This window comes from Solanum dulcamara, chromosome 3, assembly GCF_947179165.1.
Source record: "Solanum dulcamara chromosome 3, daSolDulc1.2, whole genome shotgun sequence".
In the NCBI taxonomy this organism is placed as follows: domain Eukaryota; kingdom Viridiplantae; phylum Streptophyta; class Magnoliopsida; order Solanales; family Solanaceae; genus Solanum; species Solanum dulcamara.
The window spans coordinates 9,718,656-9,735,991 of NC_077239.1; the positions used below are offsets into that span (position 1 = coordinate 9,718,656).

Genomic DNA, 17,336 nt, shown 5'->3' on the forward strand with positions numbered 1-17,336 from the left:
CTGGAAAATATTGTATTTCGAGCCCAAGAAAGTAATGTAATTTTCCCAAGTCCTTCAATGAAAATTCCGAGCTGAGTTGAATTATTAATGCATGCATAAACTCTTCATTGTTTCCTCTAGGCACAATATCATCGACATAAATTAGCATTAGCACAATAATACCCTTTTTTCTTAAAATAAATAAGGAAGAGTCTGCCCTGCTACAGACAAAACCATTGTGAATTAAAAATTTAGACAATCTATTGAACCAAGCACGAGGTGCTTGTTTGAGTTCATTGAGTGATTTGTTTAGTTTGCACACGTAATCGGGAGGTTTTGGATTCTTAAATCTCGACGGTTAGTTTCTTTTAAAATGCCATGGAGGAGGGCGAAGTGCACTTCTTGAATCCAAGCTTTAGCCTCATTTGGATCTTCAAGCATTCCCACGATGCAAGCATCAATAGCATCCTGGTTTTCAACTCTTGAAGCTCTGCCCCCAAGAAGAATAACGGTATCTTTGTTCATATCCTTTGCAAAGACCTCGACTAAGTTTTTGTCTACTTCAAGCTTGTTTAATGTAAGAGTTTCTGTATTGTCACTACAAAGGACATCCATTCCATCCATCTCTTCTATAGTAGTCATCCACTTGGTGATGGCTCCTTGTTGTGATAATTTGTGGGATCCAATTACCATAGTGACTGATAATACAGTAGGCATGTCTATTGGAATCCCTCCAATGAGAAGAACAAGGATATTATTGATTCCATCTCTATAGTTTTTGTGCTGAATTGGGTACATGACGAGTATTTCTATGAAGATTCCAACTAGAATTGAGCATATACAGAAGTTGCCGATTGCTGTCAAGACCTCCTGAAAGTGGCCAACATTATTAGTAGTATGAACAACATGAGCAGCTTTTCTGAAGAAGGTGTTTATTTCAGTTGCAATGACAAGAGATTCAATTTCCCCTTGTTTACATGTGGAACCAGAGAAGACTCCATCGCTTGGGAGCTTTATGACGAGTAATGACTCACCGGTGAGAGCAGATTGATCAATCTTGAGGGGATCTCCATGAAGGAGATGAGCATCAGTCGGGTATGATATCTACCAACTCGATACTTATTACATCCCCTGGTACTAGGAGTGTTGCATCCATTTCGTTCCAGGTACCATTTCTTAACACCTTTGTCTTGGGAGCAAGGCCTGCCATGAGGGCTACTGCAGCATTGCCTTTATTGTTTTCTTCGATGAAGCTAACGGTGGAGTTGATGAGAAGCAAGATGAAAATTCCAAGGAAATCTGGCCAATCTGGAGGCCTATTCTCTCCATTTTACAATACAATTACAATGATAGCAGCAATTTCCATGACCCATGACAAGGGGTTCCACATGACACCCAAGAATTTTAACATCTTGTTCTCCTTTACTCCCCAAGTTTGTTTGGGCCAAAGTGTTGAAGCCTTGTATGTGCATCGTCAGATGTCAATCCCTCCTTGGAACTTACCAATATCCTAAATACATCATCCACTGGTATCGTCTCGAGATTTACCTTTTCCTTGTTTATATCATCCAAACTCACCATGTTTACTCTCTTTCTTTCAATGTCAACACACACATAAAGAATTTAATTGTTGAGACAACGGACCATATAGCTATAGGAAACACAATTTGCCTAGGTCTTGGATTATATATTAGATTCCTTCAGTCCAATCTGATAATTAACATTAGGGAAAATTGATATAATCGTGTAATTAAGGTAAAAGGAGAGTCCTACAAGGAAAAGGATTAGGATTTTATTGATGGTTTGGGTTTACGAAAAAAACCTAATGCCCTAAGTAGAATATAATAAGGAAAGGAAAGACGTTAAATTTTAACCTCAACAGAAACTTGAAATTTCCCACCACACCGCTGTAAATTCATTCTCATGGCCTGAAGTTCCACCTCTGCAAATTCGCAAGAATTAATCTTTATCCAGCTACAAAGCTATAGTTTCCTTTGCACTTTTCATGGTTGGACACCAAGAGCATTGGCTGAATATCAGGGCCACGAAGAGATAAAAGAGTTTTTCAACTAGTTGCAACAAACTACTAGAGAAACCAATGTCTGTCCTCCTGAGGCGACAAGCTCTCCCTACCTTACAAACTATCAGAGCGATCCCACGATTCATCTCTTCACTCCTGAAGAAACAACATCACTAGCTAGAGGAACTAGTTCGTCTTTCAGAATTCACTGATAGGATTTGTGTCTGCACTCCATGAAGAAGCAAGTGGCCCAGATAATTCAACTAAAATTGCTAATTCAAGAATTTCAGGCAGAATAACCATCGGTTGTCTAGAGAAAGCTGATATGCGTAGAACGTCTATGCTTTGTTGGATTCCATTCAAGAGCTACTTGATATCGGTGTTGAGAAATTTGGTATCTCTCTCGCAAAAGTACTAACTGAAAATGGAATACTTAGTGAGGACATAGCAGTGATAAGAGATGGGGATCATCTAGTTCTTGCTACTTCAGATCATCTAGCTCAATCGTACATATTTTAGAAGCGAATCAGATAGAACAGTGAATTTGGTGCTAATCATTTCGGGTATTAGATGATATCACTAACAAGGCAATGTAATTACCGCATAGAGGAATTTTAGTCATTGAAAGTAATTGGAAGAAAACGAATATACATAACAAAATTTTCTCCTCAATTGTATAGAACTAGTGTACAGTAAATATCTTGATATTTGAAGGATCATAATTTTTACGCTCCCTCGTCTAAATTTGTGAGTGGGAATATTGAAAAATGAAAAATGGGGAATGGAAACGCCCTCGAAGGAGGAGAGGCACAGCTAAAGTAACTATTTTTTCTAATCATCCGATAAGCCTGTGGGGGAATTGACATTTCCATCAGGGATTGACCTTTTATATAATACTAGTTCTCTAACACGTGCGTTGCACATATATTCTATGCTAATTTTATAAATTTCGTAAAATAATAGAAAAAAGAATGAAGAGATTAAGCAGATGCAAGAATTTGAAAAGATAATCAAACAAAATAGACTGAACTCTTACCCATATTATCTTGTAAACCCAAAGCCTTGGAGAAGTTGAGGAAACATGTTGCAAGGCTATAACAAATTTAATGTCTCCTTTGCCAAATAACAAAAGATCATCCGCAAAATCTGAGATGAGTAAATCACAATTTAGCACATCTCATACTATATTGTATTGTATTGAGAACTATTCTCTTAGATGTACTTGAGATCTCGCCCCTTTGTTTGTTAATATAAAGACAGTTGTTCTCTGGTGGACGTAGGATCATTCTGATCTGAACCAAGTTAAATATTTGTCTTCCTTGTTCTTTACATTTTCACATTTCCGCTAACAGATGTTGCTTGGTCAAGGACTTCTATTTGATGGGAAGTTTGAAGAACAAGGTTATAAAACACACAAAACCAAAACATTTGGTGATTTTTTTCTATTTGTCGAAGCCTTGGTGGGAAAATTTACCAAATACTTGTGCTGGTGGGAGGTAGAAGATACCCGTGAAAATAGTCGAGGTGCCCGAAATCTAGTCCGTACATCAATGTTAAAAAGACAAAGTGTTGGAATGTATGCATCCACTATCACTTAGGGACCAGGTCCCTAAATAGAATAATCAAGAAACGAACAACTAATGCAAGTAATGAACAAGACAAGATTTTACGTGGAAAAAACTCCTTGTTCAATGGAGAAACAACCACGATCTGTTCCACAGGATTTCCTAACCAATCTTCACTAAGGTACAAGAGCAAAGTTATCTATTACAACCAATTGTAACTAGATACTAACCCTCTTCACCCTTTGTTTGCAACAACTCTATCACAAGACTTCGAGCCTAAGCAATATGACTATTGCCCACTACACAACTACCCTTATTTAATGTAAACGTCAACAACCATATTCAAGGTTAAAACTTATCCATGCATCCAACATAACAATGACACCTGACTGATCAATGTTTCCTTATAAATTAGAAACTGATCTTACAATGGTTAATAGCTTAAATACAATAACACTTAAAGAAAAGACTCTACTAGGCGTGCTTGATCAGGTCCCTTAAGTGAGAATTTTATATGTTGCTCCTTGAGAGAATATCTTGATAGATCTTTTTATCAATCATAAAAAAACACACCTTTTGTTTGTGAAAAGGTTTCTTTTAATTGTTTCAATGCGAGAAACCTTGGTATCTCTAATTGGTGCAGTAGTGCACGGTCTATAGAGCCAACGATACCTTTTCACCAATCTTATCAACATTATAACTGGCTTGCATTTTGGCAGGAGTTGGTTGACTTTGACACAACCTGATCCCTTTATTAGGTCCCATGGTTTTTTGATCATCACAGCACAAAACAACATTTCCCCCTTTAGATGATGACAAACCATGTAATGTATTATCCCAGCAGACTTAGCTTCCTCCTAAACCAGATCCCTCAACATGTTTCCCCTTACTCGCAGCTTCCCTTTACTTGTTCCCTCTTACTCACAACTTCCCCCTAAACCAGACCCCTCAATACTTTCAAGACTTATTCCCCCATTTGGCATCATTAAAAAAAACACAGTAAACCAGATTAAGATGCATATCAAAATATAAGCTCACTACTGCTTGGGCAAGCATAACTCAATCAGAATCACTGAAAATTACATCAAATAAGAAAAGACACAATAGTTGCATTCAAGAAAAAAAATCAGTACTACATAAGATTATCCACAAGGGAACAAAAGAAACTAAAACAAAAGGATAGAATAGGAAGGGCTTTAAGGGGCAGGAGGTTTAGGAGCAAGAGACTGGAGTAAGAAAGCTATTCTAGCATTGGAGCTTGCATGCGCCTGTAGGAGTTGTTGAGTGAGACCTTTCACTTCAACATTCAACTTCTCAATCTCCGCTTGGAACCTTAATATATCACCAGAAGCTGGTCCCTCATTCTGGGCCTGTAGCAGTTGAGTGTTCAACCTAGCAATTTCAGCATCTCTATTTGCCAGCTGTACAATCATCTCTTCCACTTGGTGTTTGAACCTCTTTTGCTGATAAAGCAAGTCTGAAACCTGAAAATTTACCTTGTTTCTAGCCCTCTCTTCCATTCACTCACATTCTACCAAGGTAGTTTGTTAGAAGGCTTGTTTGATAGTCCCAGGTATTCCCTTGCCTAATTCTAACCCCAAGTGATGAAAGACCTTGTTCAACAAATAACCATAAGCCAACACGTGCTTTCCATCCATTACAGTCATTATCTTGATGATATGCTCTATCATTAGAGCAGGCAAGTTCAATGGATTCAATCTACTTAGATTTTCCATCAAGAACAAATCAGTAAAGGAGGCCACAGTGCATTTTTCAGACCTGGGAAGAAGCACCTTATTGATGAACTTGAAGTAGATTGGTACTGTCCCTTTAGAAATTTCTTGGGAACCCCTACATAGTTTAGATTAGGGAGTTTCCCAACCTCTTGAACAAATTTCATGGTAGGTTCCCTTCCTGCCACTGAATTTATTCCCACTCGATCTATATCTAGAATTCGGCCCAAGATTTCTTCTGTCAGATGAATGCTGACACCCTTCATTATAGTATCAAAACCACCATCATTAGTTAATTCTAAGTTGTAGTATAATTCACTCACTTCACCTTCATAAAGAGTGGGAACATGCCACTCAAACAAATGGGACCATCCTTGTGTCTCCACGGTATCCACCAAATCACTCATACCAGGTTTATCTCTGGCCTCTAGATCAAACACTCGTCCACTCAGCACCTTTTGTTTCTCAAGAACTTGAATTCTTTTTTGTTTGCTGAGAACCTTTTCTACCTTCACCTTTTTACTTATTGAACCTGGTCCCTTGGCTGGAGCAGGTTTCTCTCTCTTTCTCTTACCCCCACTTTTGGTATCCTTGTTATCAACTTGTGCACCTTTGATACCCTTTTTGACCACACTCGAACTTCCTTTCTTAATTTTGGCAATCATAGTGTCCGACTCAGTATCACTCCCATCATTTTCTTTAGAAACATCGATCAGTTTTTCTGTTGGAATGTCTTCCTCTTCAACTACCGACTAGGACCTTTGTCTTAACTTCTTTACTATTTTAGACTTATTTGCAGCCATTGCATCACTTAATAATTTTTGTTGAGCCCCTCTTGTGGGATAATTCTTTTCAGCTTACTTAGACTCCAAAACTGCTTTCTTACCTTTATCAACCTTCTTTTTTTCCTTTTCTATTATTTTAGAGCTTTCAGTTGTGATGATCTCCTCCTTCTTTTGATATTTTCCCCTTTTTTATTAGCCCTCAATAGCAAGGTTTCATCATCCTTATTGTCTACTTCTATATTCTCATCAACACTCACAGGATTCACAATATTCTCAAGCATCTGATCAAATTCAGGAGACGTAAGAACAAGATGAAAGTTTAGTGATTTTTCTTTAACATCATAGAAGAGAAGTTTGAAACTGTCACTTCTCATTTCTGTTAGACTCTCAACACCCCACTCATCTTTTGCTGCAAGAATGTTTGACTCTGTCCCTTTTTCTTCAGGTAGATCTCCTTCAAAGAGTCTTTCGGACATAGAAGAATATATGGGACCAGGTTGAGAGGAGGATTGTTGGTCTTCGGTAGAAATAATTTAGGGAACTTCAGAGGGCTCCCTTTTCTTCAGAAGAATGTAGGTATTTTCTTTTAGAGAGGATGAGGGGGAAGAAGTATAGAGGAAGGCATCAATGAGATCTTGGTCTGTAGAAAGGGTTCACAACACTATCAGTGAGTTTCAACTCATTATCCTTAAGAGGAAAGTGTATAGTAATAGAGGGTGGAGTATCGATTTTGTGAGATGAGGGTGTTTCTGCGTCTGATGAAGGAATTTTTTAGGAGAGAATAGAAGGTTGAGACATTGTTGAGGAAATTCAGAGATGAAGATGAAGAGATGAGAGGCTGTTGATTTTGTTTATATGAGAGAAAGATTTGAGTGATGTAATTTGAAAAGGGAGTTGAGTGTGATTTTTAAAAAGGGTGAAAGGTTATGTCGGGTCCCTCTGAATAGGTGTCTCTTGAGTTTTTAGAGTGAAAAGACAACGGTTCAGAGATTGGATGAGTGACTCATGGCAGTTTTGACATTTCCTGTAATATTTCAAAAGCAGTAAAATGAATACTAACCTCTAAGAAGGGACCTGGTCCCTCTCAAGAGTCGAGTACAAGACATTTTCTTCCTTTAACTTCTATTCCAGTGATCTAAACAAGCGTGTATACCTGCAATGGTACAAATATTAAGCCTTAGTCAAGCTTAATGTGTCTAAACCTGGATACCTGTGCTCTGGATCTAGACAACAGGGGAGTGATGCGTAATCAGATGAATTTTATCAAATCTAGCTTCAAATGATTCTTCTCAAATTGTTCTCGACTCAAGGCTTTAGTGAAGATGTCAATAATTTTTTCTTCTATTTTGCAGAACTTCACACAAACATTCCCCTTTTCTACATTGTTTTTAAGAAAATGAGGTCTCACATCAATATGCTTGGTCCTTCTGTGTTGAACAGGATTTTTGGCCATGTTAAGAGCACTTGTGTTATCGCACAATAATGGAATAGTATCAATGATGACCCCAAAATCTTCTAATTGTTTCTTGATCTATAGTAATTGAGCACAACAAGAAGCGACAACTACATATTCTACTTCTGCTGTAGAAAAAGCCACATAATTTTATTTCTTTGTACCCCAAGAGATTAGTGACGATCCAAGAAAATGGGTCATGCCTAATGTACTTTTTCTTTCAATGAGGTACCCTGAAAAATCCGCATCTGCATATCCAACCATATTGAATGTGTCACCACCAGGATAGTATAGAACCAACCCTTCCGTTCCTTTCAAATATCTCAAAATTCATTTTGCAGCCTTGAGATGAGATTCCTTAGTACAGGCCTAAAACACATCCCTACACTAAACACAATGTCGGGCCTGCTCGCTGTAATATACAGAAGTGACCCAATAATACCCCTATACATAGTCTCATTTACCTTGGGGCCAGGTTCATCTGTGCCAAGCTTTGAGCTGGTTCCCATAGGTGTATCTATAAGTTTTGATCTAACATATGATAGTTCTTCAACAACTCCTTGATATACTTCTCTTGACGTATATATGTGCCTCTAGAATTTTTTCTAATTTGTAACCCAAGGAAGAAGTTGAGTTCCCCCATCATGCTCATTTCAAATTCACTCCTCATAAGATTTGCAAATTCTTTGCTTAGTAAATCTGTTGTAGCTCCAAATATTATATAATCTACGTAGACTTGAACTATTAGTATATTTTTCCCTCTAGATTTCAAAAAGAGAGTGTTGTCAATTTTCCCTCTTTTGAAACCATGATCCAACAGAACTGAGAGATCCTTTTATACCATGATCTGGGAGCTTGATTTAATCCATCTAGGGCCTAATCAAACTTTATTACATGATTTGGATGATCAATTTCCTAAACCAGGGGGCTGTTTCACATAAAATTTCCTCCTTAAGATGCCCATTTAGGAAGGCACTCTTAACATCCATTTGAAATAATTTGAATTCCATGTACGTTGCAAAAGTAATGAGAACTCTGATAGCTTCCATATTGGCGATAGGAGCAAGTCTCATCATAGTGTATTCCTTCATATTGATTGTAGACTTGAACCACCAGTCTTGACTTATTCCTAGTGATCATTCCATTTTTATCTAACTTATTCCAAAATACCTACCTGGTCCCTATGATAGTTCTATTAGAGGTTCTAGGAACCAGATGCCAAACTTGGCTTCTTTCAAACAGGTGCAATTCTTTTTTCATTGAGTTTACCTAGTTAGCATCATACATGGCCTCTTTGACATTTTTAAGCTCAATGGTTGAGAGAAATGCTGAGAAGGTCATCAGATTCCTAGTCTTGGATCTCGTATGAATTCCAGAATCCAATGGAGAAAACAAATTGTCCAAAGGGTGAGATGATTGATGCTTCCATCCTGAAGCTCTTGACCTATAGAGAATTTTCATTATTACCTGCTCTATCTTCTTCATCAATTTCATCATCAGATTGTGGATGCTTCTGACTAGTTTCACGAGTGATTGAAGGTGAACCAGGTTCCAATACTTGTTCCCTGCACTCATCATCATCCTTTTTATCTTCTTCATTCTAAAATGGAGCTTTTAATGAATCATCTAAGATACTGTCTCTTTGCACTTATGGGAGTTCTTCTATTTCTGAGTCATCCTTGTCTTCCAAATTTTCAGTGCTCCCAAATTCATCAAAGATAAAATGCACACTTTCTTCAACACAAAGAGTTCTTTTGTTGTAAACTCTATATGCCATGCTTGAAGATGAGTATCCCACAAACACACCTTCATCACTCTTGTTACACCCCAGAAAACTTCGAGTTACTAAGGCTACAAATGGCTTAATGTGAGCTCAAGGAGGAGAAAATATTACAAGTATAAAGAATAAAATTCTACTGTAGTAGCATGAGGATAGCATGAGTATAATATTTGAATTTCATACTATATATAGCCCTCGTAACTGTTAGCTGAGGTGGGGCCCACATGATGGGATTTTTATAAAAAAGACATATGATAAGTTATATGTACAATATATGTGAATTTAAACATAACTCAAGAAGGACCCTTGAGCCAAATCCAAGTGTAAGGCCTCCAAAAAGATATTTTTTTTAAATTACGTTTTTGGGTGATCTGACTTGGGGAGACCATAAAACCATCATTGTTTGGAAATTTGGGAAAACTCCTAAAATGCAAGTTCTAGATAATTGGATTAGCTTTCCAACCATAGGTTGTGGGAATTTATTTGATATTAGGATCAAGATATATGACTGCTTTACCAAATAAAGGTACTAGTCGCAAGCCACGTGTCAGGACCACTCCACGGCCCTTTATCACTATAAATAGGCTCAAAGCAAGTCCTAAACAACATGATAATTGTTATATTCCATATTTTTGCACATTGGACTATTCGTGAGATAATGAATATAAATTCAAGGACTTTTAATTTTGAATTTGTTATATTTCGTATTTTCATACGTCGAGTCATTCGCAAGAGAATCGACTCAAGTTAAAGACGAGATCATTTTCGAACATGAAGTAGAAATCTTTAATTCCTAATTCTAATTTAAAAATATTAGTTGAGATTAGAAATCAATTAACCATGATTGGATTATTAAGTGAGAATTTGTGATTAATTAAGATGAATTAAGCTAATAGTGAGATGAAAAGTGGCCCCCACTGCCACATGGCCAAATCTGATTGGCCCATGCTTTAGTAGGGGACATGTAGTCACCTTCGTCAGCAGACATGTTTCTTGTTGACCAATATTTTCATCCCAAAAAATATTCTCAAATCTAGAACAATCAAGAGAAGAGAGAAGCTCTCACCTTCTCCAAATAGAGAAGAGAAAACCTCTCATCTTCTCCAAATAGAGAAAGAGAGAGGCTCGGCCATGAATGGCCATGGAGAAGCTCCAAGCTTGGTGATTATTCAAGGTCATGACAGCAAGGTAGAGTCATTAAGACAACAAAAACATTGTTGAATCAAGTCCTCAAGTTCAACCAAATTGGGTCCTTATAGCTTAAGGTAAGATTTAATCTTTTTACATATTTTGGAGGTAATTTGAACTTGTGTAAGTTGGTAAATGTGTGATGAATGTATGAAATTATGAGTGTTGATGATTAAAACATGTGGGAGATATTGGGGGTTGTTTTGGTGTAGAAAATAATGAATTAATTTTGCTTAGTATTTGATTGTTATTGTTATGGATTTTATAATGAGAATGAAAGTATTTAGTGGTTAAAGTTGAAGCTAAATTTGTTATTGGTTGTTGTAAGGATTTTAGTGATAATAATGTAGTTTACTTGCATATGAATAAGGTGATATAATGGTCTTGTGGCTGCTACTATGTCTCACAAAAATTTGATGAAAAGTTAGTAAGAAATAAGGTGTAAAAATCATATGTGGTTTCCTAGGTGTGTCCACAAGTATTCGCAAGGTTTCAAGCATCCTTATGTTGTTAATTAGGAGCTGTTTTGATATGTTGTTGTTCTTGTTAAGCTTGGAAGATTAATGATAATTAAGATTATACGTTATGTTGTATGTTGGTTGGGTTGTTGTAGGAATGTTCCGATGAAAACGTTAAGACTATGGATCATTAAAGATAACTTGAAGATGTAGTAGTTGTATGTGGATTTGGATTGTTGTCGGATGTTATGACTGTGGGCTTTCTTAATCTAGAAAGGGTGTTATAATGAAGAGATTAATTTGTATTAAATGGAATTGGAAGTAAGAAAACTCCATGATTAGTGTTGACGTTGAAATAGACAAGATTGGAGTTACTTGAATTAGATTGGGCTGATTGGCGATGTTGCTATTATTGTCATGGATTATGTGTTAAAAGTGAAGGGATTGTATATGTTAATGTTAAATCATTGTTTGGGCCACATTGGGGTTGTTATAGTCTAAAAATAGTGGATTAATATCGATTAATATTGTGGTTATTATTGTGGCTGATTACATGATGAAAATGAAAGCATTCAACATGTCAAGTTGGAGTTATAATTAATTTAAGGGCTGCTTGTAGTGTGTGGCTTCTTGTGTTGAATTGAAGGATTAAGTGTAGTTATGATTATGCATTGTATGGTTAATGTTTGGGCTGTTATAAATCATTTTGATAAGGTGTGGTGGCTGCAACCTATTAGGAATAATCCAATAGCATCGTAGTCATCATGTTGATAATTAATGAAAGTCGAATGTTATGTGGGTTGTTTGGAGTATTCTTGAATCTCATTTTGGCTAGTTTTAACATGGTATTTTAATGTGTGATTGTTGATATTTCTTGGTGGTTGTATGGATGATTTGGAGACGAGGAGAGTGGGCATTATAGGGGAGGTGCTGTCCAATTTTTTTTCTAGAAATAACCCACCAACAATAAAGTATGCTTTATGCCTTTCCATAGCTTAACCATAGTGCTTAACGTCTTAATATAGGTTGAGACACTATGGGGCAGCATATACATGTTGTGTGTGGATAAACGCTAAAGGTATGTAAAATCTATCCCTTTTTTCTTTTGGGCATGTCTTAGATATAAGTGACGAATGATGTGTATATGAAATTTGGGGTAATTCTATTCATAAGCTTCGAGCACGATTCATGATTCTTATTCACTTCTTAATGTTGGAACTCTTAGAGTAATTGATCTACCGGCCTCAAGTCTTCTATATGATTGGATAGTGATTGATACGAAAAAGCTCCTATATTTTTTTTAAAAAAGCAATATGATGACTAATTTCCTTAACTATCATAAGTTGTCTCATATTAATTTGATATGTCTATGATCCCTGAGGCTTCACTTACATAGTTCATGATGATAGTTAGAGAGAACTTAATATAATTATCATTTTGATATTCGAGTGTTAGCTTATGTTACTTGTTCTATTGAGTCTCAGATGATAGTTATACATGGTTGCTAATGATACCCTATTCATGCATATTGTTATTGTATTATCCACTGAGTCCTATGATAGGCCGGGTATGTTATCTGTATGGTTCCACTATATTATTCACCGAGTCCCTCGCTGGAGGGCCGGGTACATACATTTTACTACATTATCCATCGAGTCCCTCGCTAGGGATGGGTACGTATTATGATGATGCAATGACATAATTATGACACCGAGTCCCACAATGGGTCAGATACGGTATATGTGTATACAACTTTATTCACCGAGGTCCTTACTAGAAGTCTGGGTACATTATATCTATATGACGATATGATGATGTGATGATATGATAATATGATTATATGAATTTATTCACCGAGTCCCATAATGGGCTGGGTATGGCATATGACAATGATAGGTACGACTTCGTTATAAAATACAGGTACAGTAATTTCTTGATTTACATGCTTATCTCCTAAATCTCTACTTCAGATGTGATATCATTTATGGAATGTTATGCTTTATATACTCAGTACCTATATTGTACTGAATCTCTCTCTTCAGGGGGATGTGTTCCATGACCATAGGTACAGATACTCGTTCGGGGATCCACTGGCTTAGGATTTCCACTCAGTTATTTTGGAGTTCTTTATTATCCAGAGCCTAGACTTTTGGTATAGATTATTTTAATGTATATATTTATTTATCTAGGGGTACGGTGGGGCCCTATCCCTTCATATGTTACTGTCGATATTCTTAGAGGTCTATAGACATATATGTGGGTTGTATATAGACATTGTCCGACTATGTTAGCATGACTTATGTTATGGTGACGTTCCCTTTTGTAGTGGCAGCCTTGTCGGCTTGCATGTATGCATATTTTGGGATGATGTATGTAGTGGAAGCCTTATCGGCCTACGTATGTATAATTGGGATGTTTGTATATGTTATGACAGCCTTGTTGGCTTACGTACTATGTTATCTTTTGATGTTGTAACTCCTCAGGAGACAGGTTGCGTTAATATATAAATATGAGATAATTTTGTGATGACATTCTATTTCCTTAAGTCCCATATTATGTTTAGTTGCTGATTGATTATAAATAACATATGTGTATACGAGTGTCCAGTTCGGGCACTTGTCACGGCCAACAAAGTTGGGTCGTGACAACTCTTAGCGTCAAACTTGCCTAGATCATCCTTCCCATTGTTAAGAATGAAACACTTACACCCAAAAGCTTTAAGGTGACTTACCTTAGGATTTCGATTGAACATAAGCTCATATGGCATTTTGTTGATTAGGGACCTGATTAAACACCTGTTAGTAACATAACATGATGTGTTAATAACTTCAGCCCAGAAGTTTTTTGGAAGGCTGGAGTCTATTGGCATAGTTCTTGCAATCTCCACTAGTGTTCGATAATTTATCTCCACCACTCCATTCTGCTGTGGGGTTCTTGGAGCTGGAAAATTGTGATCAATCCCTTCATTTGAACAAAATTCTTTAACCTTGGAGTTCTCAAACTCTTTCAGTGATCTGACCTGATCCCAGCTATCTTGCAGTTCATCTTTGTCTGAATCATCTTGCCAAAGATGATTAATACATCAGCTACCTAATCCTTGGATCTCAGAAACATTTTACTGGCAAAACTTGAAAAATCATCCACAATCACAAAAATGTATTTCTTTCCACCACTACTTTAGATCTTTAAGGAACAACAATGATCCATATGAATGAGTTCAAGAGGTCTAGAAGTGATCACTCCCATTTTGGACTTAAAAGAGATTTTGGTCTACTTTTCTTTAACATGGGCATCACAAACTTCATTTTCCCCAAATCTTATCTTAGGAAGCCCACGAACCAGGTCCTCAGCAATAAGTTTGTTAAGCAGAGATATGCTCACATGTCCTAATCTTCTATGCCATAGATCAACATTTTCATCTTAAGACCTAAGACATATCAGGTTGTCACTTTGAGCAGAACTGAGAGCTGCCACATACATGATTTTGCATCTCGCACCTGTGAGAATCAACTTATTTGTAGACAGATTTGTTACCAAACACTTTTCTGATGAGAACCTGACTTCATTCCCTTTAACACAGATTTGAGAGACACTCAACAAGCTATATTTTAGCCCATTCACATAATAAACATCTTCAATGGAATATTCTAAGGATTTTCCAATTCTACTTATCCCCAGAATATAGCCCTTTTTTCCATTTCCAAATGAAACACTACCACCTTGTAATGCTTTGAGAGAGAGGAAGTTTTCAATCCTTCCAGTCATGTGCTTGGAGCATCCACTAACCATGAACCAACACTGACTGCTTCCTCCCGACTGTTCCTACATATGAGATCACTTGTTAGTTTTAGGAATCCATTTCAACTTGGGCTCCCAAAAGGTGGACAGAGGTGTTATCAACAACTTCTTGGTCCAAGAGGGCAATTTTTTTTTTGTGATTTCCCAATTTTTGAACGTGGTCACTTTTTCACTAATTTCTTGTTATTAACATATTTTTACTAATTCTCAAACACCCTTTTTAGAACCTCACAGTCTTTCTTAAGATGACCATTTCTTCCACAGTAAAGACACAACAAGTTATCTGACACAGACACGTATTTTCTATGAGGATTAAATAGGGGATCTATCATGTTCACATAGCCTAGACCCTTCCCATTGTTATCCTTATGACTGTTCATATCAACCAACATTTTGAAGGATGTAGTCCACTTGCGTGACTCATGCAGATCATTCCTAAGTTTGACTTGATCCCTTTCCAGTTGAGCATTTCTTTTTAGAGACAAATAGTTTTAGCTCTAAATCTTTTAGTCTTTCCTCAAGTTCAAACTCAATACTGCTAGACTCCCCTTTTAACTTCTCTCCTAACTTAGAGCTTATATTAAACATATTCATGAGTTCAGTTCTTTCAGTCTCCAACTCAAGAATTTTTTCTTCTAAAACTGACATTTGAAGAATTAAAGTAGTTTTCTCATCTTGAAAAATGTCAATGCTATTGTTTAGAAAATCCTTTTCAGCAGTCAACTCACACAAATAGTCAGTTAACACACATGCTAGCTTCTTTAGTTTCTTGATAGAGTAATTATCAAGATTTCCTTTAAGATCAAGCAATGTTACCTCTTCTTCAGGTTCATCTTCAGATTTTGCCATGAAAGCAAAGAATGTGTTGAAGGCTTCATCATAATCCTTCATTACCAGCATAGAGGCATCCTCAAGGTTTTTTGACTCTTCAGATTCACTTGAGGAATTTTCCTTAGACAACAAGTGCCTTCTTCACCACAATATTTGTTACTGCCTTTCTTCTAAATTTAGCAGGGATCTGGTCCCTCCATCTGTCACGTCAGGCTTGGCATATTCTTTGTGTTAATCCTTGTTCATAAGGCAGTCTCTAATAAAATACCCTGGATTTCTACATCTGTGATAAAGTTCAACACCATTTGGGTTTTGCCCAAAGCTTCCCTTCTTTCTAAATCCACCATGTTTTCTCATAATTTTCCGAAACCTGTGAGTTAGATAAGCCATATCCTCATCTTCATCATCATCACTACTTTGAGCAGATTTCAGTGGTAAAGACTTGTCTTTCTTGTTGTACTTTTTATAACCATCATGCTGCTTATTCATCTCGTAAGTTTGTAGATTACCAATGAGTACATCCATGGTGAGTGTCTTCAAGTCCTTGGCTTCAGTGATAGCATCTAATTTGCTTTCCCATTACTTTGGAAGAACTCTCAAAACTTTTCTTACCTTCTTTCTTTGACTGATAGGTTCACCCAGACACCTCCGCTCATTTGTTATGGAGGAAAATCTAGTGTAAATTTCATGAATGGTCTCTCCTTCTTTCATCACAAAATTTTCATACTAAGTGGTTAGCATGTAAACTTTGGATTTTTTGACTTGCTCAGTTCCCTCATGTGCATTCTCCAAACAATCCCAGATCTCTTTAGCTGACTCACATACTGAGATCCTATTGTACTCCTCAGCTCTAATGCCACATACGAGAAGCTTTTTAGCTTTGTAATTTTTCTCAATCTTCTTTTTGTCAGCTTCACTGTACTCTTGCCTTGTTTTAGGAACAACTTTGATGACTTCTCCTCCCTTCAATTTAGTAGTAGGAACAAAGGTTCCATCAAGAACGATGTCCCATAATTTACTATCTTCGTCCATGAGGAAGACATGCATACGAGTCTTCCACCAACTATAGAACTGGCCATTGAAGCGAGGTGGTCTTGTTGATGATTGTCCTTCTTACATATTTAGTGGAGCTTCCATTCTTTCACAGGAATCTCTCTGGATGTTATCCAATTAGAGAGCCCTACTCTGATACCAAATGTTGAAATATATGTGTCCACTGTCACTTAGGGACCAGGTCCCTAAAGAGAATAATAAAGAAACGAACAACTAATGCAAGTAATGAACAAGAAAATATTTTACGTGAAAAAAACTCCTTGCTCAATGGAGAAACAACCACGATCTATTCCACAGGATTTCCTAACCAATATTCACTAAGGTGCAAGAGCAAAGTTATCTATTACAACCTATTGTAACTAGATATTAACCCTCTTCACCCTTTTGCTTACAACAACTCTATCACAAGACTTCGAGCCTAAGCAATATGACTATTGCCCACTATACAACTACCCTTATTTAATGTAAACATCAACAACCATATTCAAGGTTAACACTTAACCATGAATCCAACACAACAATGACACCTGACTAATCTATAAACTAGAAACTGATCTTACAATGATTAATAGCTCAGATACAATAACACTTAAAGAAAAGACTCCACTAGGTGTGCCTGATCAGGTCCTTAAGTGAGAATATTGTATGTTGCTGCTTGAGAGAATATCTTGGTAGATCTTTTTGTCAATCTTC

General features: G+C 36.8%; 1 pseudogene; it reads right to left on the bottom strand.

Annotated features, from left to right (window-relative positions):
- Positions 1-288: 288 nt before the first annotated feature.
- LOC129883427 (plasma membrane ATPase 4-like) lies at positions 289-2,824 on the bottom strand (annotated as a pseudogene).
- Between the last annotated feature and the right edge of the window lie 14,512 nt (positions 2,825-17,336).